General features: G+C 48.5%; 1 long non-coding RNA gene across 1 annotated transcript in view; it reads right to left on the reverse strand.

The window, feature by feature from the left end:
• LOC146801617 (uncharacterized) overlaps nt 1-21,409 on the reverse strand; it is a 66,210-nt gene extending 44,801 nt beyond the window's left edge. Inside the window, exon 1 of the long non-coding RNA XR_014968054.1 lies at nt 21,288-21,409. This is a non-coding gene — a long non-coding RNA (uncharacterized LOC146801617). The remainder of the gene's footprint in view (nt 1-21,287) is intronic.
• Nucleotides 21,410-24,119: the final 2,710 nt, after the last annotated feature.

Below are 24,119 nucleotides of genomic sequence, written 5' to 3' on the forward strand. Positions count from 1 at the left end.
ACTGTCTTGTGTATATGGAGGGTCATAGATTTCTTATTGCTGAAACGAAATATGTAGACCAGTGGATATATTTGTTATATAATAACCAAACCCACTCATCCTCCCTAGTAAGTCTGCATAGAAGGTTGGGTTATCATAGTTGGGACCATAGACGTTAGCTAGTACAACATCAAGCCCCTTCCCTCTGCAACGCGAAATAGCGAAGTGTCCCTCCATATCAGTCTCTAATGCCTCAAGCTTAATTCCCGATCTCGGGTCTGGCATGGGAGGTAAATCCCGCTGCATGGATATTTTCCTGCAGAGACCTTCATTGAAGCATTTTGCTGAGCAGGGGCAAGTGTGTCTCTTGTAATAACGGAATATCTATACCGCGTCTAATGAGAATTACTATTACTAAGAGTGGGGTGAGCGTAGTTGGCAGGGGTGGGCATATTTAGCAGAGTTCCACTATGGGGAATTTGATCAAAAACTGTGTGAATTCCACTCTGCAGTTTCATTCTTCTCACCACAATAAATAAAACAAAAACTTCACATATCCTTAGTAATATAACACGTAACTATTATTACATACTAAAACACATATAATCATCTCACAAAAGTGAATATGACAATACAGCAAGCACTGAGAGAGGTGATGATTTTGATGTCCTTACTAACCTAGGGGCAGAACCGAGCAGATGCCTTGAACACAAAGAGTACTTCATGCTGAACGATTGGTGGTGGTCCCATCCTCCTAGGACCACCCCAAGGACAGTTATGGACAAAAAATACAATCCCAACCAAAGGCCCAGCAAATCATTATGGGACAATATTCTAGGGTGCAGTGAATATTATAGTATCCAATATCAAAACATTCCTCAAGGGGCAGGCTCTCGGGCTCAGCTGAGAGCTAATACTTATAATAGTCACTGAACTCCAGAATCTCGCCCCAGAATGCTTTGCTGGGCCTTTGGTTGGCATTGTATTTTTGCCAATAACTTTGCTTCGGGTAGTCCTAGGAGGATGGGCCTACCACAGAACCGTTCAGCATGATATGCTCACTGTGTTCAAGACATCTGCTTGCCCTCCCCTTAGGTAAGGGGTGAGCCCAAAATCATCACCACTCTCATTGCCTGATGTTTTTCAAGGTTTATTTTTGTAAATTGGTTATATGTTTTTTAAGCATGTTAAGGTAAAGTTGATTTACCTTGGGGTTGGGGGTACAGTAGGTAACTCCATGTATGAATTCTGGTGTTATCAATGAAATGCGTAGTTACCAGAGAGCCCTAATTCAGGGTGCTTAATATTATATGTAAGGGTGTACTGGCACAAGCAGATATACCCTTGTGCTGGTTAGTTCAATTGCAGCAAGTGAACAAGAAAGCCATTTTAAAGCATGTGTTGGGCACTGGTGAAAAAGAATTTGCCAGTTACATGATGGATCCACAGAAAATAGGGATGTTTGGTATCAAACATCAACTGATTCAATGTTGGATTTATCAACGCATGCATCCGGAAGGCACCTTAGAGGTGCCACCTGAAACCATCCAATTCTAGTGGGATGACTGACTGGTTTGAGCCAGCCTGATACCCGAGACATATTCCAGACCTCCAAGGGTGGGGGCCTTCGCTCTCGGGAGGCCAGAAGCCAGGACAGCTCTGGGAAGGGGTGGTTAGCACCCCCTCCCATGAGATGACCTGCAGATTAGCCTGCCCAGGCAAGGGAGCTTTCAGCCCTTCTGCATTAGATATGTGACTCTGGTTTCTCTCATAGGGGAGGATGCCAACCTCCCCTGTACTGCTCGAATTTTGGCGGGAGGACGGGGGGGGGGAGATTATTTACATTAGGAGGGGTGCCCACATTCGACCAGCACCACCCCCAGAGTGGGACAGGTTATGCGGCCCCTCTCGTCAAATACCTCCATCTTGTCTTGGATAGAATTAACAAACCAGGGTCAGGGTTATGCCCACTTCCCAACAGAAATGGTTATAGGAGAGTGCAGTCAGCCTAAAGGTAAGTAGCCTATAGGCTATTACCTGGCACTCCCTGTAATACCCCTAAATTCAGTATTTAGGTGGCACCCCTGGTCCCAAAACCTTGGATTATGATGTCCTAAGAAGAGAGAGGACACTGAAGAGCAGCAAAAGCAGAGAAGACTGAAGAGAGCCCGCGACTTGGCCCCCAACCCCCCCACCCCCGGCCTGTCCGCAGAGCCCTTCGAAAACTGCACCACTGCCGACTCGTCCTGTAGCTGCTGTCTCCAGAAATTGGGAAGACTGCCTGTCTTTGAAAAAGACTCAAGCCCTCCTGGGACAACTGTATAAAGGCTGAGAATGTCAGTCAATCTGTTTGTTTTGTAAAAAAAACAAAGAGACAATAACTGTAGAGGACCACTGCAGCAGGTGTCTTAACCTCGAAGGTATATTAAAAGAAGCATATTGAGTTAAATTAACCAAATCAGATTTATAATCTCATCTGTCCATATTCCTAATTACTGTGGGACACAGATAAAAAATAAAAATAATGTGAATGTTGCATATCACTCTTGGCTTCTCATGACTCCGCCACTTATGGATCCTGCAACCTTTGGGGCATATTATCAAGGGGCCGCGATAAAATTATCGCCGCTTTAGGGTCCGTTTTCGGGCGAGAAGCGGCGATAATTTTATCGCATTATCATCAAGGACACGCTAGCTCGTGATTCCTTGACTTAGCGCCCGTTTTTCACACGCCTCGCCTCTCATCGATAATGAGATGCAAAGAAGGCATGGCTGTGAAAACAACATGGGATAATATCGCGAAGGCTGCTTCGTGATATTATCAACGAGGAGTAGCGATAATTGAAATTGCGTTAAGTATGCCTTAACGCAGGAATTTAACGTCTGTTAAATTCCTGACTAAGGCATACCTAACATGTCGGGTGGATTGTGTGGCTAAGACCACAGGCCCTACCATCAAGGATTTCGCTGTTTTCCATGGAACATTGCTGGAAAACCAGCGATGGGGCATATTACCCAGCGGCAGCGATGATTATCGCTGGTCGCCCTTAGCGTGAGGATTTTTATCGCCGGCTATGTGCCATGGAAAACGGCGATATCCTTGATGATAGGACCTGTGGTCTTAGCCACACAATCCGCCCCCCATGTTAGGTATGCCTTAGTCAGGAATTTAACAGACGTTAAATTCCTGTGTTAAGGCATACTTTTTTTTATTTTTATTTGTTAATTGATTTCAGTCAAAGTAATGACATCAGATAACAAGAATACTGTTACAATGGAGCAATGAGAAAACAAACCTCACCCCACCCCCCACACTTCCCACAGGCAGAACAGATAGAGGTCCAGTTCATTGAAGAATTACATTTGGCTCAACAGCTGCACATATACAAAATAATAGCATTGCGACCTGACACAAGACCCTCCATTAATACTGCTAATATATCAATTAGTGGGGGTATTCGGGGCACAAAAGAACTCCTACCGTGGAGCAGTACTTAGGACAGTGAACGGGACTGACCTTAGAACCAGCGAGACCATGCACAGGAAATGAACATTATTCGTACAGGTTTATAACAAATCTGGCCTAGTCATCAAGTATGCAGTGAGCGGGGCCCAGAAATCTTTGGGGCGAGAAGTCTCAGGCAACTCCTCCTCATATGTCTGTAGCTGAGTTTTGCAGTACAGCAAATCACGGAGCCATTTTTTCTTTGTCGGAGTGGTTTTCACACCCCAACATTGCGCCACTGCCCTCTTCGCAAACAGGGTAGACAATGCAACTATGCGCCTGTTACAGGGCTTGAGGTGTCTTACATACCCCAGCAGGCAGAGTTCGGGGGTGCAGTGCACCGGTTCCAGTATGATATCAGTAAGCAGTTTCGTCACTTCAGACCAAAAGGCAAACACACCCGCACACCCCCATGCCACATGTAGAAAATCTGCGTCTGCCATGCCGCACCGCACACAATTAGCAGTTTCTCGAAGGCCATATTTAAATAGCTGTACAGGAGTATGATATAATTGATGTAGAAATGTAAAATGGATTATTCTGAGGTTACAATTAGCCGTTAGGCGACCAGTGAGGGCACAACAGTCAGTCCATGCATCTGGAGTGAGGGCATGCCCCAGCGCTGCCTGCCATTTAACACTGGAGGGGTGCTCATGCTGCTCCCGTTCTCTCAAGGATGCATTATAGAGCTTAGTACTTAGACCCCGTCGCTCTTCTCCCACCAGCATCGCCTGTAATGCCTGTAGAGTCGTACGATCAGCTGGGTAGTCTGGATATACAGCCCTAATGGCCTGCCGCACTCTTGTGTAGGTAAAGCTAAACATAAAGCCTCGGTCCGCGCCCTTCTGCGCATCTTGCAGTGATTTAAAGTGACCCTTCGTATATAGATCTCCTATCCGCAAGATACCTACTTTGGAAAGCTCACTGAGAGCCTGCTTCTCACGCGCCGCTGAGATATCAGGGTGCAATGCCAGGGGCAGCGACGGAGCATAGAGGTAAGATAACTGAGCCCTTTCCACCAGCTTACGCCAAGCCCACGCCGTACACTGTACAGGGTTAATCTCAGTCCGCGGGCCACCCGTGCCCCCCGACAGAGTTGCTGCCTGTACTGACATTGGAAGCACTGCATCCGATTCTATCACCACATGAGGTTGAAACCGCTGGGGGAAGTGCCAATAATGCGCAAACTGAGCCTGAGCACAAAGATAATACAGTCTGAAATCTGGGGCCTCAAAGCCGCCCCTCTCAAATGGCTGCACCACAAGATCCCATCTACACCTGGGCTGCTTCCCGCCCCAAACGAATGTCATTAACGCGGATTGAAGCGTCTTGAATAGCGCCACATTCAATAGGGATATTGACAAAAAAGTAAAGCAGCTTGGGGAGAAAGGTCATTTTTACAACTGTTATTCTGTCAGCCAAGGAGAGGGGCCGATGTGCCCACCGCTCTGCCTGATCAGTGATACGCATGATCCCTATGCAGCCAAACCCCTAGATATTTCACCGGGTCTGACGTCCAAATAAGCGGATACTCCAGCTCAATCTCTTTTGTGTGTGCCGTTAGGGGAAACACCACTGATTTTGACCAATTGATCCCGAGGCCAGAAAACCGTTCAAATGTAATATACTCCCAGAGCAACTCAGGCAGATACACCTCAGGTTCGTGTACATACAGCAGCATGTCATCCGCGTACAGAGAGACGACCAGCGGTCTCTGTCGGAATGGCAAAGCAGCTGCCCATGTTGTTGATGGAGTTTGCAGGATAGGGGCTCAAGGGCAAGCGAGAATAACATTGGTGACAGCGGGCCCCCTTGCCGCGTGCCGCTTGCAATAGGAATCAGAGATGACACCCACCCGTTTACTCTCACCCGAGCGACAGGGTTTTCATAAAGCACCCTAATCCATTTTTTTTAAAAGGGAGGAAAGCCTATCCGAGTCAAAACCATAAACATGTATGGCCATTGTAAGGAGTCAAAAGCTTTTGCTGCATCTAGCAGCACAGCAACAGCTTGGAAGTCAGGGTCAAAATAATGTAAAGTGGAAAATATAGTTTGAAGATTATGCGTGGTAGAGCGTGCAGTGACAAAGCCGGACTGGTCGGGCAGAACCAAGAGAGGAACTAACAGTTGCATCCTAGTTGCAATCATTTTTGCAAGAATCTTCGCATCGATATTAATAATCGAGAGTGGCCTATAAGGGTCGCATTTATTTGGAGGCTTATCCGGTTTCAGCAGAGTCACCAGCAGAGCCTCCTTGAGAGATGGTGGCAGCGTACCCGTATCATACGCTTCCGCATATACTTCTAATAATCGAGGCCAGTTCCATCGCATATGTTTTATAAAATTCACTAGGCAGGCCGTCCATACCAGCTGCCTTGCAAGTCGGCAGCGACATTATGGCCATCTTAACATCTTCTTCATCAAACTAATGTACCAGGTATTCCCGGTGTGAGTTGGAGAGCCAGCCTAATGCTACATCATCCAGAAATTCCTGATCGCTTCAGCAATGGTCTGTTTAAAAACTGGATCTGCTAACTCAGTGGGTTGCAGGCGCCACGAGAAAGGTGGTCGCTCACAGGTGGGGACATGCAGGTCTAACACTACTGGAGAGTGGTCCGAAAGTGTTCGCGCCGTGTGTTTCACCTCCCTCACCCATGTACAGACTGCCTCTGAGATTAGCCAGAAGTCCATACGGGACCAGGACCCATGGACCGTGGAAATAAGCATACTCTCCCGGCCCTCAGGATATCGAAGTCGCCATATATCATGTAAATTTCCCACCCAGTATCGCCTCCGAGGCTTGTTTAGGTCTCGCCTCACTACTGCCAGTTCTATCTAACGTTAAGTCGAGACAAGCATTAAAATCTCCACCCCAAATGAGCGCGGTTTGGGGAAATGTAGAGATTCTACGCCACACATCTGAATAGAAGGAGAGGTCGTCCGTGTTCGGACCATAGACATTCACCAACAATACACTCATGCCCCCCAAACATTCATGCAGGAGCGCCACTCGTTCTTGCTCATCTATACCTGCTCGAATCACTGTAAATGGGACACCTTTTTTTATAAGGATGAGCACCCCTCTAGAGTAGGAAGAATAGGAGGACGCAACTTTAGTACCCGCCCAACGTGCTCCCACTTTTTTTGCTGATTCGACAGTGAGGTTGGTCTCCTGCAATAAGGCCACGTATACTCCCATACGATCCAAATATGCAAAAACTGATCTAATCTTTTTAGGAGTGTTGAGCCCTCGGACATTCCAGGTAAGGAATCTAACATTAGTATTCATAGCGATAAGCCAACTTCAATAAACAGAAACACCAGTATCCTAGGACATACAGTGCAGGTCTGAAAGAACCAGTTGTAGCAAAATAAAAAATATGGAATACAATCCCATTGCGGTTCTGCCCTCCCTTCAAAGAAACCCCTCAATTCCTCCACCCCGATCCCCCTCCCACTTCAGCACCCCCAACTCACCAAAGCCATCCCATCCCTCCAAATCCCTACCCCAACTAGGAACAGAAAAATGATTATAGATACGGGGTACACCCATTGGGGGGAGTCTGAGAACTTCTGGCCACCAATCTGGTAGGAGGTGGCTGAGCCAAACGAGTACTGCACCTAGAATCCAGGCCCGTACCAACCGTGTTGGAGCCCTAAGAGGCAATAGTATTGAGCCCATCAAGGATACTCCACCTGCAAGAAAAAAATGTTACACTTCGCCTAAAAACAGCATAAATCCACATCAGAGAGGGCTATTCCTTCCCAGTCTTGTACTCAATATACCAATAAAAATAGTAAACTGTTACTCTGTCACCGTCAATCTTCAGTCACAGATACTGTTTGAGATTCTCGTTGTCTCTTTTTCAATTGTTTAGCATGATCCAATGCGGCCTTGGGGGTTGTGAAACTCTTGTAGTCGCTGTCGAGCCTATCTTCAGGCGGGCGGGGTATAACATGGCATATGGGACCCCCTCAGTTTGCAAAATGTTTTTGACAGCGCCAAACTCTCTGCGCGCCGCCTGCACAGCCACGGTGAAGTCTGGAAAAAAGGCGAGAGTGTTCCCCTGGTGTTCAATTGTCCCTTTTTCCCTGGCCATGCGTCATATAGTGTCACGGTCCCTATGGTTAAGCACCCGAGCAATAACAGGGCATGGTGGGGCACCTGGGACCAGTCGAGTTACAAGGGAGCGATGAGCGCGCTCAATATTAAACACGGGTGACAGGTGAGCAGTACCAAAAATATCGGTGATCAGTGTTTCAACAAATTTCTCCATTCTCCCCACATTTGTGAACTCTGGCAGCACCATGATTCGAATATTGTTCCGCCGGGAACGATCTTCCAATTCCTCATTCTTTGCCTGAATAAGAGCGAGGACCTTTTCCATGTTCAAAGTTTTCCCTGTGACTTCGTTTAGCAGCACATCCTCCGTCACAGATACCCTTTGCTCGACCTCTCCCATGCGGGCATTCTGTTTCTCTAGCTGGGACGACATATGATCAAGATGTTGGTTATCCGCCGCCATCGTGCCCTCTATAGACTCGAGGCTGCGCTGCATGGCAATAAGTGTGGCTTCCAGTGTGGATTGCCCGGCATCCGGGGCATCCACCTTCGAGTCTGAAGCTGCTCTTTGTGAGGGCTTAGGAGCTTTACGTGTCTCAAACGTGAGGCTAGGCTGTGACTTGTCTGTCCAGCCCATGATAGCGGCCAGGGGAAGCTCACTACAGCACACGGAGGGAGCAGCGCCCCCGAGGCACTCAGCAGTACAAGGAGGTAAACTGTTACTCTGCCACCATCAATCTTCAGTCGCAGATACTGTTTGAGATTCTCGTTGTCTCTTTTTCAATTGTTTAGCATGATCCAATGCGGCCTTGGGGTTGTGAAAATCTTGTAGTCGCTGTCGAGCCTATCTTCAGGCGGGCGGGGTATAACATGGCATATGGGACCCCCTCAGTTTGCAAAATGTTTTTGACAGCGCCAAACTCTCTGCGCGCCGCCTGCACAGCCACGGTGAAGTCTGGAAAAAAGGCGAGAGTGTTCCCCTGGTGTTCAATTGTCCCTTTTTCCCTGGCCATGCGTCATATAGTGTCACGGTCCCTATAGTTAAGCACCCGGGCAATAACAGGGCGTGGTGGGGCACCTGGGACCAGTCGAGTTACAAGGGAGCGATGAGCGCGCTCAATATTAAACACGGGTGACAGGTGAGCAGTACCAAAAATATCGGTGATCAGTGTTTCAACAAATTTCTCCATTCTCCCCACATTTGTGAACTCTGGCAGCACCATGATTCGAATATTGTTCCGCCGGGAACGATCTTCCAATTCCTCATTCTTTGCCTGAATAAGAGCGAGGACCTTTTCCATGTTCAAAGTTTTCCCTGTGACTTCGTTTAGCACATTATCCGTCACAGATACCCTTTGCTCGACCTCTCCCATGCGGGCATTCTGTTTCTCCTGCTGGGACGACATATGATCAAGATGTTGGTTATCTGCCGCCATCGTGCCCTCTATAGACTCGAGGCTGCGCTGCATGGCAATAAGTGTGGCTTCCAGTGTGGATTGCCCGGCATCCGGGGCATCCGCCTTCGAGTCTGAAGCTGCTCTTTGTGAGGGCTTAGGAGCTTTACGTGTCTCAAACGTGAGGCTAGGCTGTGACTTGTCTGTCCAGCCCATGATAGCGGCCAGGGGAAGCTCACTACAGCACACGGAGGGAGCAGCGCCCCCGAGGCACTCAGCAGTACAAGGAGGTAAACTGTTACTCTGTCACCATCAATCTTCAGTCGCAGATACTGTTTGAGATTCTCGTTGTCTCTTTTTCAATTGTTTAGCATGATCCAATGCGGCCTTGGGGGTTGTGAAAATCTTGTAGTCGCTGTCGAGCCTATCTTCAGGCGGGCGGGGTATAACATGGCATATGGGACCCCCTCAGTTTGCAAAATCTTTTTGACAGCGCCAAACTCTCTGCGCGCCGCCTGCACAGCCACGGTGAAGTTTGGAAAAAAGGCGAGAGTGTTCCCCTGGTGTTCAATTGTCCCTTTTTCCCTGGCCATGCGTCATATAGTGTCACGGTCCCTATAGTTAAGCACCCGAGCAATAACAGGGCGTGGTGGGGCACCTGGGACCAGTCGAGTTACAAGGGAGCGATGAGCGCGCTCAATATTAAACACGGGTGACAGGTGAGCAGTACCAAAAATATCGGTGATCAGTGTTTCAACAAATGTCTCCATTCTCCCCACATTTGTGAACTCTGGCAGCACCGTGATTCGAATATTGTTCCGCCGGGAACGATCTTCCAATTCCTCATTCTTTGCCTGAATAAGAGCGAGGACCTTTTCCATGTTCAAAGTTTTCCCTGTGACTTCGTTTAGCACATCCTCCGTCACAGATACCCTTTGCTCGACCTCTCCCATGCGGGCATTCTGTTTCTCTAGCTGGGACGACATATGATCAAGATGTTGGTTATCCGCCGCCATCGTGCCCTCTATAGACTCGAGGCTGCGCTGCATGGCAATAAGTGTGGCTTCCAGTGTGGATTGCCCGGCATCCGGGGCATCCGCCTTCGAGTCTGAAGCTGCTCTTTGTGAGGGCTTAGGAGCTTTACGTGTCTCAAACGTGAGGCTAGGCTGTGACTTGTCTGTCCAGCCCATGATAGCGGCCAGGGGGAGCTCACTACAGCACACGGAGGGAGCAGCGCCCCCGAGGCACTCAGCAGTACAAGGAGGTAATCTGTTAGCTGCTTCGATAAACGTAGCCAGCCCTTCTGCCACACTCAGCAGTAGGGATTAGGAGGAGGGCTGCCACTTAGACCAGAGAAGGCAGCCAGATCACAAGGGTAGTACAGGGCTTCCCTCACCAGTCCATACACAGGGCCACGAAATTCAGGGGACCAAGTAGCCAAGAATTCTATTGGGTGGGGAAGAGAGGCGCCAAATCTCAATATCAAGTCCCAGGCTACCTCTGCGGGACCAATGTAGGCTATCTTCACCCCTTAAGCAAGGTTGCAGGCAATAACAGAATGCGCGGTAAAATAACTCCAGGTAGGGTTATGCAAATGTTAAAATGTCACTATTGCCATAGGTAACCTTCAAAATTCAGCAGCGAGCGCCTGCCTGGGACCACCGCACCTCCGCATGCATCTCCCCAAGGCAAACGCTGATGCGTAGGAAGTGTAGGGGAAGCAGCACCGGTGGCCTTCAATGCAGGATTACAATAATCAGCGGCCCGGCCCAGCTCCGCCGCTACGGCAGCTGGCACACCCCAGCACCTGGCAGCAGAGCCCAGGCCGCGCTAGGCCCGCCCCCGCCTCCGCGAACGCAGGCCCAGCACATGTCACATTCCCACTCACCACCGCCAACACCAGGGGCCCAAGCGCCGTCTTCTGCAGTCTCAGGGGGCCTTCTTGTCGCACTTCGCCGCCAGAGCTCCTTGGAGGATTTGGAGCCTGCTGCAGCGTCCTCAGAGCAGCCATCCGCTTCAGCCAGAACAGGAACACCGGTGAAGTCGCAGGCACCGAACGTGCCGCCACCGACTCAGCTAAGAGCTGGAAAGGTGAAAATATTGTGTCTATCGTGGCAGCAGGCGGTAAAAGGCAAGGTAAGCCCAGCAGTCAATGCCGGTGGAGATATTCTATTCAATGCGCCCCCTCAGAGTTCCAGATGGCCAGGATCCCAGGCGGATAATTGGCAGATTTTAGCTCAGCCGGGCAGAGCCTCACACGGGTGCGGCCATCTTGCCGTGTGCCCTCTAGCGCCCCCCTCGTGGTAAGGCATACTTAACGCGATTTCAAATATCGCTACACCTCATTGATAATATCGCGAAGCTGCCTTTGCGATATTATCCCATGTTGTTTTCACAGCCACGCCTCCTTTTCATCTCATTATCGATGCGAGGCGAGGCGTTTGGAAAAGGGGCGCTAAGTCAAGGAATAACACGCTAGCGTGTCCTTGATGATAATGCGATAAACTTATCGCCGCTTTTCGCTCGAAAAAGGACGCTAAAGCGGCAATAATTTTATCGCGGCCCCTTGATAATATGCCCCGATGTTCCATGGAAAACACCGCTATTGCTGGAATAATTATCTCCATTGCGCTATGCATTGTTAATACAGCGCTGGCATGGCGATAAAGCGATAGCCGGCGAAAACAATCCTCACGCTAAGAGCGGCCAGCGATAATTATCGCTGCTGCTTGGTAATATGCCCCTTTATTCTGCCTTCCTTTTACCTATAATTTATGGGATACTGGATTCAGGTGTAACCACTCATTTGCAGACGCTTCCTGGAATGCACAGCCTGATTCACTTTGAGACTGTGGTTAATCCCTTTTATCTGCTCTCAGTGTGTCTGGGAGCACTCTTTGTCGAGGCTGCTGAACTCCCATAAGTAGCCATGCTATTTCTTTCAGACAAATAGTCCCACGGATGCACCGCCTCAGTTGCGAATCCTGCCTCAATTCAAACAATTTTGTTGTTAATTTTGAACACTATTCTTTTTATCGCTTCCACATTTGCCTACTCTCATTTCATTGTCAACACAAATAACAAAATACCCCTGAATGCATTTCAGAAAGCTGTCCTTCTTCAGGGGAAATTAGACCTCCAGTTATATTCCCCAACTCAGTGGTGTAACTGAAAATCAGAAACAATGAGTAATCAGAAAAGGGAAAAGAAAAATATCTGCACTTATTTATAAATAGACATGAGCCATTAATTAATTAATGCACAACGCAAATTGTCATACCTGACCATAAAACAAGACTGCTCTCCATAGCATGTAACTCTGTGGTATAAACTAACTGATAGAAACCTTAGATATTTTCATTAAAAAGCCAGGAGAACACAAAATGTAGGCCCCCATTAAAGTGCGCCCGCCATCCAAGCGGTGCTGGGACCGGCCGCAAGGGGTGCGGTGGTCCTGCACCGCAGATTAGGATGCGACCGCCACCCTGGCGGTTGCATCCGCACATTTATCATTGTGGCGGGCGGTGCTGCAAGCAGCACCCGCCACAAAGACAAATGTGCATGTTTTGCATTGCCATGCACAACATGACAGGCCTCGCGCGCTGCCTGCCACCTTGTGCATGGCAATGTAGGGGAGTACCATAGGTACCCCCAAAGTGGAGCCCCCAACTCCCCCGGGGGCCCGCATCGGGCCCCCAAAGCAATTCCTGCATGCCTTTCCACCATGGAAAGGCATTCTCCGCCAGCCATCCTAATATGGATGGTGGTGTCTTCCAGACACCGGCACCATATTAGGCCCGAGTTCCGCCCGGCAGGCAATCGGAACGATTGCCTGCCTGTGAAAATGCATCAGATGGTCTTTGCGTCCGCCGCTGTCACCCCCGCCATTGTAATGAGGGCGGGCAGGAAAAGATGGCGGGCGGATCTCCTCCGCCGGTCAGGCGGTGGCGATCCGCCCGACATCATAATGGACCCCTTAGTGTTGACTAAGGTACATTGAAGTGTAAAAATGGCACCAGATATATCATAAAACCACATAAGACCGTATATGGTGAATGGTTGATCTTAAAGGTGCATTCACCATAAGAATATCAGCCTAGCTGAGTCAAAGCTTGTTACAAAGCTGATGAAGTGTCATTATTTAAAAAACAGTGCTGTGGAGGTAAACCACTCACATAAAAGGTGATGAAATTATGGTCCTAGTTCATATAGCATCAATATGCTACATCTCCCCCTTTGTTGAATAAAAAGTGGAAGGCATCATTTGAAATCACGTCTCCTCAATCAGTCTGTGAGGGGCTCACACTTGTCTGCCGGCTCGGGTGATCCGAGGTGATCGAGGTTCATCCCTATCAGGCAACTGACCACTTCATTACTTGCACCTTGAAGATCGCTAGTTCTGAGCGTGCTGCGCTTATTTTCGATATCCTAACGCCGCTTTTACGCGCTAATCGCCTTTTTTAAATTTACCTGTTCTGATATTTTATTTAACTTTAGTTGTTTGCCCTGTTTTTATTAAAGCCCCTCACCTGCACAATAAATCGTAAAATCACCGCATTTGGCGGGCCCTTGTGCTGGCAGTTTTACTTCTGGCGGCCATCTTGGGTGAGTAGGACGCCTGACGGCGCTACTTTTGCTTGATGGTCTAGACGTCACAAGGACGCTAGACCTCTACTTAAGGGGGACAAACTAGGTGCTCAGCCACTTATGGGCCACTTCATTACTTGCACCTTGAAGATCGCTAGTTCTGAGCGTGCTGCGCTTATTTTCGATATCCTAACGCCGCTTTTACGCGCTAATCGCGTTTTTTAAATTTACCTGTTCTGATATTTTATTTAACTTTAGTTGTTTGCCCTGTTTTTATTAAAGCCCCTCACCTGCACAATAAATCGTAAAATCACCGCATTTGGCGGGCCCTTGTCCTGGCAGTTTTACTTCTGGCGGACATCTTGGGTGAGTAGGACGCCTGATGGCGCCACTTTTGCTTGATGGTCTAGACGTCACAAGGACGCTAGACCTGTACTTAAGGGGGACAAACTAGGTGCTCAGCCACTTATGGACCACTTCATTACTTGCACCTTGAAGATCGCTAGTTCTGAGCGTGCTGCGCTTATTTTCGATATCCTAACGCCGCTTTTACGCGCTAATCGCGTTTTTTAAATTTACCTGTTCTGATATTTTATTTAACTTTAGTTGTTTTCCCTGTTTTTATTAAAGCCCCTCACCTGCACAATAAATCGTAAAATCACCGCATTTGGCGGGCCCTTGTCCTGGCAGTTTTACTTCTGGCGGCCATCTTGGGTGAGTAGGACGCCTGACGGCGCCACTTTTGCTTGATGGTCTAGACGTCACAAGGACGCTAGACCTCTACTTAAGGGGGCCACGCTTTCGCGCAGCGGATATGCGCAGCGGATCGCCGAACTTCCGCCGGAGTTACGCCAGAGTTCAGCCCGTCTGTGCCCGTCCGTGCCAGACCGGGCTCAGGGGCCATGACTCCCTCCTCGAGCTCCTGTGGTAGATTCAATTATTCAGGTGAGGTCTTGGAATCCCTACGTCCCACTCGTCATACAAACTGCACTGTATGTTCTCTCCCGATTCATAAGTTTGAATGTGCTGGTTGTGGTTTTTTTCCTGGTAGAATGTCCAAGTGCAAAGTAACACATCGTTCTCACACTCGGGGTAGACGGCGGAGACGGCACACACATCTTATTAGTCCTACACTCCAGTTCTGGAGTATTAACTGTCGATCCCTCCCGAAACACAAACATCACATTCATGACTTTATTGTTGAAGAGCAGCCCGATGCGTTGTTTCTTACCGAAACTTGGCTTCAGGATTGTTCTGGTCCTGATGTCGCCGTTGCTGTCCCTAACAACTATGTTATGGTAAGACTGGATAGAAATTCCGGAAAGGGGGGAGGGATTGCCATTATTTTTAAGGCTAAATATACATGCAAGCTTGAAGCCCTTCCCATGTCTGGAAGTGAGACTGCATTTTTTAAATTAGTTATCAATCCTCAATTCACCTTATCGGGCCTTTTGATCTATCGCCCTCCTGGGAATGCCTTTTTTTGGATATCTTCATTAGTTGACATCATAGCTCCCCTACTTCTTAGGGCAGCCAATTTTACCATCCTTGGTGACCTTAATTTACATCTTGAAGATCCACAGTGTACAAATAGCAAACGCTTTTTGTCTGATCTGGAGGCTCTCAACCTTTCTCTGCTTAATATTGGCCCCACCCACTCTGCTGGACACCAATTGGATTCTATTCTTTCCAATCTCTCCTTTGACTGCTCTCAGAGTGCTCGCCCTTTGGAGTGGTCCGATCATTTTGCTGTCCATTTTTCCTTATTGCATATTAAGAACCAGGAAAATAGAATCCTTGACAAGGGTGCACCAACTTATCGTTGGGGTAAACTCGATATTAATAAGTTTAACCAACACCTCTCAAATACTCGTCCCGAGGAATGCGAGGCTTCGGCTGCGGAGATGAACACCGCTGTCTCCCATTGGCTCACAAATGCTGGTACTACTCTTCTTCCGCTCACCTCAAAACATTCCAGGTCACATCGCCCCCCGGCGCCTTGGTTTTCTACCGACTTGAAGGCCTTGCGTACTAAATGCAAGGCTTTAGAACGTAAATGGAGGCACTCTTACTCAGTCTCACAGAAGACTGTTTATAAAGAGGCTTTGAAAGAATACCACCTAAAATGTAAAATCACGAAAGCTGCTTACACTGTGGACACTGTAACACAAGCTCAGAATTGTCCTCGTACTCTTTTTTGCTGTCATCAAAAAATTGACAGGAGCGGACACCATTCCAACACCTCTATCTTTAGATGAGGCCCAGTGTAACTCTATTGCAAAATTTTTCATCGCGAAGGTTGAACGCATATACGATTCTATGAGCCCTTCCCCGAATGCAGAGGAACTTTGTTCTGGACAGGCTGTAGGGACCGAACTGCTTCTTCCTATGGAGAAGACGACACATTGGCAATTGTTTGATGACATCTCGTTCTCCACCTGTTTAAGCAGTATAAGATCCGGTTCACCTCGTGATCCTGTACCCGTTAAAATTCTTAAACTGCTGGATCTTGAACCTCGGCGGGTTCTTATGAGACTTTTAAACGCCTCATTACTTGAATCCCAGGTGTTACAGGATTGGAAGCACGCAATGGTTGTTTCCCTCCTAAAAAAAGCTGGAGCCGATGTGTCCAATCTTGCCAATTTCAGACCGATATCCTTGCTACCTGTACTTTCCAAAGTGCTGGAAAGGCATGTCAACACTCAATTATACCATCTAGTGGAATCTTCGGGATTTTTGCATCCATCCCAGTCTGGCTTCCGTGCCCACTATTCCACTGAGACCGCCCTTCTCGGGGTAACGGAAAGTTTAAGACACGGTATCGACCACGGGGAAACATCTGCGCTCATCCTTTTGGATTTAAGCGCGGCGTTCGATACCGTGTCCCATTCCATTCTTTTGAACTCTCTTCGATCCCTGGGATTGGACGGTCCGGCTTTGGCCTGGATTGCCTCCTTTTTAAGTGAGCGCACCTTCCAAGTCTTTTCCACGAAAGCCACTTCTTCCACCTGTCCATCGGCATATGGCGTTTCTCAGGGGTCTATACTCAGCCCTTTGTTGTTCAACATCTACGTGAGACCCCTGGCTTCTATTGCAGAAGACGCCGGGCTGACTATTTTTTCATATGCCGATGACACTCAAATTGTTTTCTCCCTTTCCAGCAGTGAGAGCAATGATATATCTGTTCTGAAAATTGGGTTGTCACGTATAGCCGAGTGGATGCAAAGGCATCTCCTCAAGCTAAACGGTGACAAAACCGAAATTCTTATTTTTGGGAAGCAGAAAGATCTATGGGGCCCGCAACACTGGCCTAGCGAGATGGGACCTCTTCCTCAGCCATCTTCTGTGGTCCGCAACCTCGGTTTTCTCATCGACGACAAACTCTCCATGAGACAGCAGGCCACACAGGTGGTCGCCATTTGCTTTACTATTCTGCGATGGCTCCCGAAAATTCTATGGATGCTGCCTCTAGCCACCAGGAGAACCGTTGTCCAAGCGTTAGTAACCTCTCGCCTGGACTACGGAAATGTCCTCTATCTTGGTGCCGATGCGGCCACTGTAAACAAACTTCAGGTTGTTCAGAATTCAGCAGCCCGTCTTCTCTGTAATATCCCTAGGAGACTATCGGCCACTCAGGCTTTGCGCGATCTACATTGGCTCAGGATCTCCAGTCGCATCAACTTCAAAGCTTTATGCTATCTCTTTAAAATTAAGCAGGGTTCGGCCCCGAAATACCTGCAAAATCTGGTCCAACCTTACAAGCCAAATCGCACACTTAGATCCTCTGCCAATTGCGACTTTGTTATTCCCCGATTCAAGCTTGTAAGAATGGGAGGACGGGCCTTTTCCCATCTAGCCCCCAAATACTGGAATGCGTTACCCACCACCTTGAAAACGGAAACCAATTTTTTCACTTTTAGGAAAAAATTGAAAACTTTACTTTTCCAATGATTTGCATGCCGCCCTAGTTGTTTCACGGTGCTGTTTTTGAAAGGTCTGTTTTCTTCTTGAGTCTATCCCTTCGCGCCGGGAAACCCATTGCGGGTAGCTGTTGCGCGTTATAAGTTTAAATAAATAAATAAATAAATAAAAACTGAGGCACAGGCTCAGGCACGAGAGCCGAATTTGCAGACATGGCCACCTCCGATGTAGTTTTAGGAGCTGATGAGTGTCGTGGTAGGTGTTTAAAATATGACCTTCCAGAGTGATGAATTTCCCAGGACGATGTGCTGACATCTTGTGTCGTGTGCACACAACCACCTGTAAAGGATCAAGGGCGAATGGGGTGTCTGGCTATCGTTTCTATCTCTGCTTTACCCGTCTCTTTTTTCAAAGACTGTTTCCTGGGCATGGCGGTGCTGATCAACATATGCTTTCATTTTACTGATCAATCTGTTGTCCCTTGAGGTAGTTTTAATCTGATGGCTCTCCCAAACAACAAAGTAGCTGGGCTCTCACCCATTGTGGAGTGAGGAGTTGATCGATTGGCCCAGAGGGCCTGGCATATAGCTTGATTCAACTCGATTCCTTCCATGAACGCTCGCTGAATTACCTCTTAAGGGTGCCCATAAATCTTTCGACTACACCATTGGCTTCGGGCCAGAGGGGTGTACTCCGTTGATGTTTGACGTTGAGTCATACAAGAAACTCTTTGAACTCTTTGCTGTTGAAGGGCGGGTCATTATCGGGTTTGAGCATCTGGGGGATGCCCCAAGTTGCAAAGATGTCATCAAGCATTTCTATGACTTTATCATGAGTTTTCGAGTGTCATACCACTCACCTGGAGTACTTGTCCACAGAGACAATGCTGTACCTCTACTCACTCCAGGGACAGTCCCTGATCAAGGAATGGCACCTCAAATCAAGCGATGCCCCAGAAGGGAAGGGGGGTAGGATAAAATAGGAAAAAAAGAGACTTGTGTCTTCTGGATCTGCTACGAATCTTCTTGAGTGACATTTTAACCAGTTCTTTAAGCCCCTGGACAATGTCTTCTGAGCAGTGTTAATGGATTGCACTGAAAATAAAAAACAATGGGGCAAATTATCAAGGGGCCGCGATAAACTTATCGCCGCTTTAGCGTCCGTTTTCGGGCGAAAAGCAGCGATAATTTTATCACATTATCATCAAGCACACGCTAGCGCGTGAGTCCTTGACTTAGCACCCGTTTCTCACACGCCTCGCATCGGATAATGAGATGCAAAGGAGGAATGGCTGTGAAAACAACATGGGATAATATCGCGAAGGCAGCTTTGCGTTATTATCAATGAGGGGTAGCGATATTTTAAATCGCGTTAAGTATGCCTTAACGCAGGAATTTAACATCTGTTAAATTCCTGACTAAGGCATACCTAACATGGGGGGTGGATTGTGTGGCTAAGACCACAGGCCCTATCATCAAGGATATCGCAGTTTCCATGGAACATCGCTAGAAAACCAGCGATGTTCCATGGAAAACACCGCTATTGCTGGAATAATTATCGCCATTGCGCTATGCGTTAATTCAGCGCCAGCATGGCAATAATTTCCAGCGATAGCCGGCGATAAAAATCCTCATGCTAAGAGCGGCCAGCGATAATTATCGCTGCCGCTTGCTAATATGCCCCAATGAGTGTATTATTAAAACATATTAAAATTCATGCGTGCATATTACACATTTGATTACATATATCAGTTTGTTCACTTACATGTAGTCTGTTCTATTACAGCACAGCATATCGTGATAACCAATTGCTTGTATCAATATTCCGGAGTCTCCCTTGGAGAGTTCTCAGTGATTCATGACAAACATCTGCACAAGTTTCACTTAAGAAGCAGTCTGCTCCATACACTTCGAAGTTTTTATGTTTTCACTAGCATATTCTATTTCAATGTGCACAATAATGTGTCTCTATGCACAAGTCTTTTTGTAACAATGCACGCTCCAGTGTGCCTTTATGCACCAGTCTATAGCCTTTCTAGGCTGGGAGCAATGCAGGTAAATGCGCCCACTAAGAATTCGCCATGCGCCAGTCTCTATGCTTTCAGATTCGTAGGGGCATATCATCAAGGGCTTTATCTTCGCTTTTCTGGCTTAAAAAGCCAGAAAAGTGGAGATAAAACCAACGCCCTATCAGCAAGAGGGTGCTAACATGTGTAATCGCATGTTAGCACCCTTTTACACTATGCCTACCTTTGTATCTCTAATGAGATGCAAAGTGGGCGTTCCTGACATGCACTACATGTCAGGAGAGCAATAACGCGTCTTTGCGCTATCAGCAAGGATACCCTTGCATTTTAGCAGTCGTTAGATTTTGGAGAAAACTGCTGTTTTCTCCAAAAACTAACGTCTGGTAAAATCCTGACTAAGCCACCCCTAACATTGGGGGTGGATTATGCTGATACGACCACAGGGTCGTATCAGCAAGGTTATCGCCCTTTTGCAGGGAACATCGCTGGAAAACCAGCGATGTTCCCTGCAAAACGGCGATAACCTCGCTATCTCTGAAATTTTTATCACCCTGGAGCAGTGCGTTGATGATAATGCGCTACCAGGGCGATAAAAAAGCAGAGATAGCCAGCGATAAGAAAATTATCGCTCAGCCCGGCCAGCGATAATTATCGCTGGCCGTTGCTGATATGGCCCATGGTCTCGTGGTCCAATGTCTTTTTACAAACTTTGAACTAGTGCACTAACCTCGAGTCTTGTACTTAACCCAGGTTTTTCTTGTCTTTCTTGCAGGTGTCATGATGCGCTGTTAAGACGATTTGGGAGCGAGACTTGAATAAGACAAGTGCCTCTCTGATGGACGATAGTCTCCTGACCTCACAGGAGTCTCAGGTAAGTTGGGAGCATTGGGTGGTCTCCCTGACGCCAAGCAAGGGTCCTCCAGGAGAGTGAGAGCAAGGAGAGACTATGGGCCATATCTGCAACGGCCAGCGATAATTATCGGTCTCGGGAGCTGTCGAGGGATGGCACTTATAGGCCTCAGGATAGACGTTTTAGCTGCACCTTTGACCCCGCCCCCACGCTTACTGACCCCACCCCCATTATGTGCAGCATCACATTTCTCATATTGTTTCTGAACGCACTTCGACCGGTGACCCCACCCCACTGTCACTGAACCCCACCCCCACTTTCACTGACCCCACCCCCTTTGCATACAGCATCACAGATCTCATGCTGTTTTTTAATGCACTTCGACCGGGATATAGTCACTTGCAGATGAAAGGCAAACAAAATAGACAAAAAGTTCTATAGCGGGTTTTCTTCCGACGCACTCCCCCCAACATGTTTTACATCTATAGTTTCACCGCGAAACAACAGCTGTTGCTTGTACACTAGCTAGCGCAGACAGCTCCAAAACAAAACGTTAATGTTACTATGGAATTTCATCCAGTTTTCTTTGTTTACACAGCGAAACGGAAGCCAATGGTCTCAGAACTATATTTTTTTTTCACCAAATATTAAGATCTCAAACCGAGTGAGACCTTTCTAAAAATTGATTAGTTTCCTTTATCAGCGCCAAAAAGAGGCAGCTAAATAACGGGAAATGCTAATTTCTAACTATGCACTTATCCTACGAAACTATGGGCCCTTCAAAATTATTTACCTAAAACAATTAGGACGAGAATTTTACATAATCTCAAGAGTGATAAAAAAATGCAAACTCATGTTTAAGGAGCAACACAAAATGTATACTCAAAGCTTATAGATAACAATCATTAGCTCTAGCGGCTGTTGGTCTTCCGCGCAATGCATCATGGGTAGGTTGTATTTACCATATCTTCTTTATGGCCTCATTCTAGATTTCCGTCAGACGATAGACTGCAATTCCACTGACTGCCGACAGAGGGCTGCCCTCGGCATTACGTTGTCAACTCTGCTCCAAGGAAGGCTTCGAACAGCGCCCTGTTGGACAGAGTGTGACATCACGTCTCCTCTTTGTGTTTTTAGGTCTCGTCTGAGACAGCGCTTTAGCGCTGCACTGGCGAGACTTATAGGGGCATATCAACAAGGGCTTTATCTCTGCTTTTTTGGCTTTAAAAGCCAAAAAAGGAGAGATAAAACTAGCGCCCTATCAACAACAGGGTGCTAACATGCAAATTCGCATGTTAGCACCCTTTTACTCTACGCTTCCGTTGCATCTCTAATGAGATGCAAAGGGGGCGTTCCAGAGTAAAATAATAGGAGAAATGTCGCTAAGTGACATTTCTCCTATTATCAAGAATGTCGCTAACCCTGTTAGAGACAAAAAAAGCAGCGCTAACCGCGGTTAACGCTGCTTTTTTACGTCTGGTATTTTTCTGACTTAGCCATGATATCCTATGGAAGGAGGATATCATGGCTAAGTTTGCCTGTCCCTATCAACAAGCTAACGTGAGATTATCGCTGGGTTTCCAGCGATAATATCACGTTAGCCTGTTAGCGTGAGGATTTTTATCGCTATTGAGATAAGCGTTGCTAATAGCACGCTATCTCAGCGATAAGAATTCACGCTAGCCGGCGATAATTATCCTAGCGCTAAGTGCGCTTAGAGATAATTATCGCCGGTTGTTGTTGATATGCCCCATAGTAAGCGAGTTTTGGAAGTGCAAACAGTGGCTTTTCAGGCCTCCAAATACAGTGCATGTGCGTCGGCCGGGCGCGCGCACCATTTGGCAGCCTGAAAAGCACTGCCTGATCACTTTCGCTTTGATGTCCTCAGTGAGCCGCGCGGCCACTGAGGACATCAAAGTGCACACCATTTGCCACCCCCTTCTTGCTTGTTTTAAATCTGATTTGAGTACAGCGAGGTGAGGCGATGTATCGTTGAGTTGAACATTTTTATAGAACATATTTGGTGAAGCACAGAAGAGTTCACGAGTACACACTCGTCCCACTTCTCTACATCTCTGCCCGTGTTCACAGATACTGCACTACTACAAAGTTTGCGTGAACCCCATGGTTGGCAGTCCCTTAGAGCAGTTTAATTTGCGCATAATGTCCCACCAGAACTCTTTTACAAAGCCCGTTCTTTCCAAAAGATGTTCAAAGCCGCTTTTTTATGTAGCCTTGCTTCTGCGAAGACGCGTATTGATCCTCTTGCGTGCTTTCGAGAGTTTCCGCGTGTAGGTATATGCTTGTGTGATGGTGTGACTGTGTGTGCGCGCGCCTGTGATTTGCCTGGTTGCCTTATCATAAACACGGACCTCGCAGAGCCCCGCACGCCGCTCCCACACTGACATTGCACTCCAAGATTTATGGCTTATCTAAAGTTACAATAAACACAGACCTACCGTTTCTGATTCCCTGCCATCCTCTGTCATGCAAACGATAACACGAAAAACGTTACTCAGCAGGGGGCGCTAGGTGGCGCTGGACCGTCATGGCCGCACTTCTGTGAGGCTCTCGCCGGCCGGGCGAAATCACATCCTGTCATACCATCCTCCGGGCCGATAATCTACCCTGAAACGCTGCTAATGGACAGCGTAACTGAGCGGGACATCCTGGAGCGAGTTTGGAGGGCATCGGTGGCCGGGTGCTGGAGCTACTGACTGCGGTTGCCGGAAGGCGCGGAGCGGCATTCTGGGCGGAGCTGATGAGCGGCGGCCTCTGCCTGCGCGAGCCTGGGGATCCACGAGGCCCTGTGGGCCCAGGTCGAGACACTGACCGTGGCTGACGTCGCTGCCCCCCTGCGGACTGTCTGGAGGCTGGACCGGTCCCCCTCCCCCTTCGCGCTGCCCCTGATGGTGGCTCCTTACGACAGTGGACGTGCTGGGCCCCCGAGGTGAGATCGCGCTGCCTCTGCGCCTTCCGCGGTGGGCCCGCCTTGCGCTCGCCTGCCTGGCTGACGCGCCTGGGAGCTGTGGCGCGCTTCCTTGGATCTGCCTTCTGCGGAGGAGCTCAGAGAGGGGATCTCCGGCGCTGCCTTGGGTAGCGGCCATTGCCCTTGATCTGGTACTGGAGGGAGCTGATGGAGTGATCTGGGGACCCCGCTCCGCCTGGACCCTGAGACCCCCGGTGCGAGGAGCCGCGGCGCTGGTGCTAAGAAGGCCGATGAGAGGAGGCGGGCTCCCGTGTGGGGCTGAGCGACGCGTGTGGAGGCCTTGTAGACCTGGGTGCCCCTGGCGGTCTGCGGGGGGCTGGACGACTGGAGGGCCCTGACACGGCCGGACACTTGGAGCGCGCCTGGGGTCAGATCGTTGACGCTGCTGAGCGGGCTCGATACTGGTGGGCTTGGGCCCTCCCCGGCAGTCGCCATGGGCAAGTCAGAGGCGAAGCAATCGACGCTCCAATTCAACGCCTCTAAGAAGAAAGCGCGGGCGCCGCCGGGGGATGGCGGAGAGCGGGACCTCGGTGAGGAGGAGGAGGTAGACTGGAAGACGATCCTCCTAAGCATGCAGAAGAGCCTCACCTCCATCGACGCCAAAATCGACAATATGAACACGCGACTGGAGGCGGTTGTACACCGGCTGGATCAGCATGGGGAGCGCCTGAAGGAGGCGGAAGGTCGCATTTCGGAGCTGGAGGATGGCGCCGTGACTGGCGCGGCCAAACTGTCGCAGATGGACCGGCTGCTTAAGGTCATTGCTGACAAAAATGAAGATCTAGAGGCGCGTTCCCGACGCAAC

This window comes from Triturus cristatus, chromosome 8, assembly GCF_964204655.1.
Source record: "Triturus cristatus chromosome 8, aTriCri1.1, whole genome shotgun sequence".
NCBI lineage: Eukaryota > Metazoa > Chordata > Amphibia > Caudata > Salamandridae > Triturus > Triturus cristatus.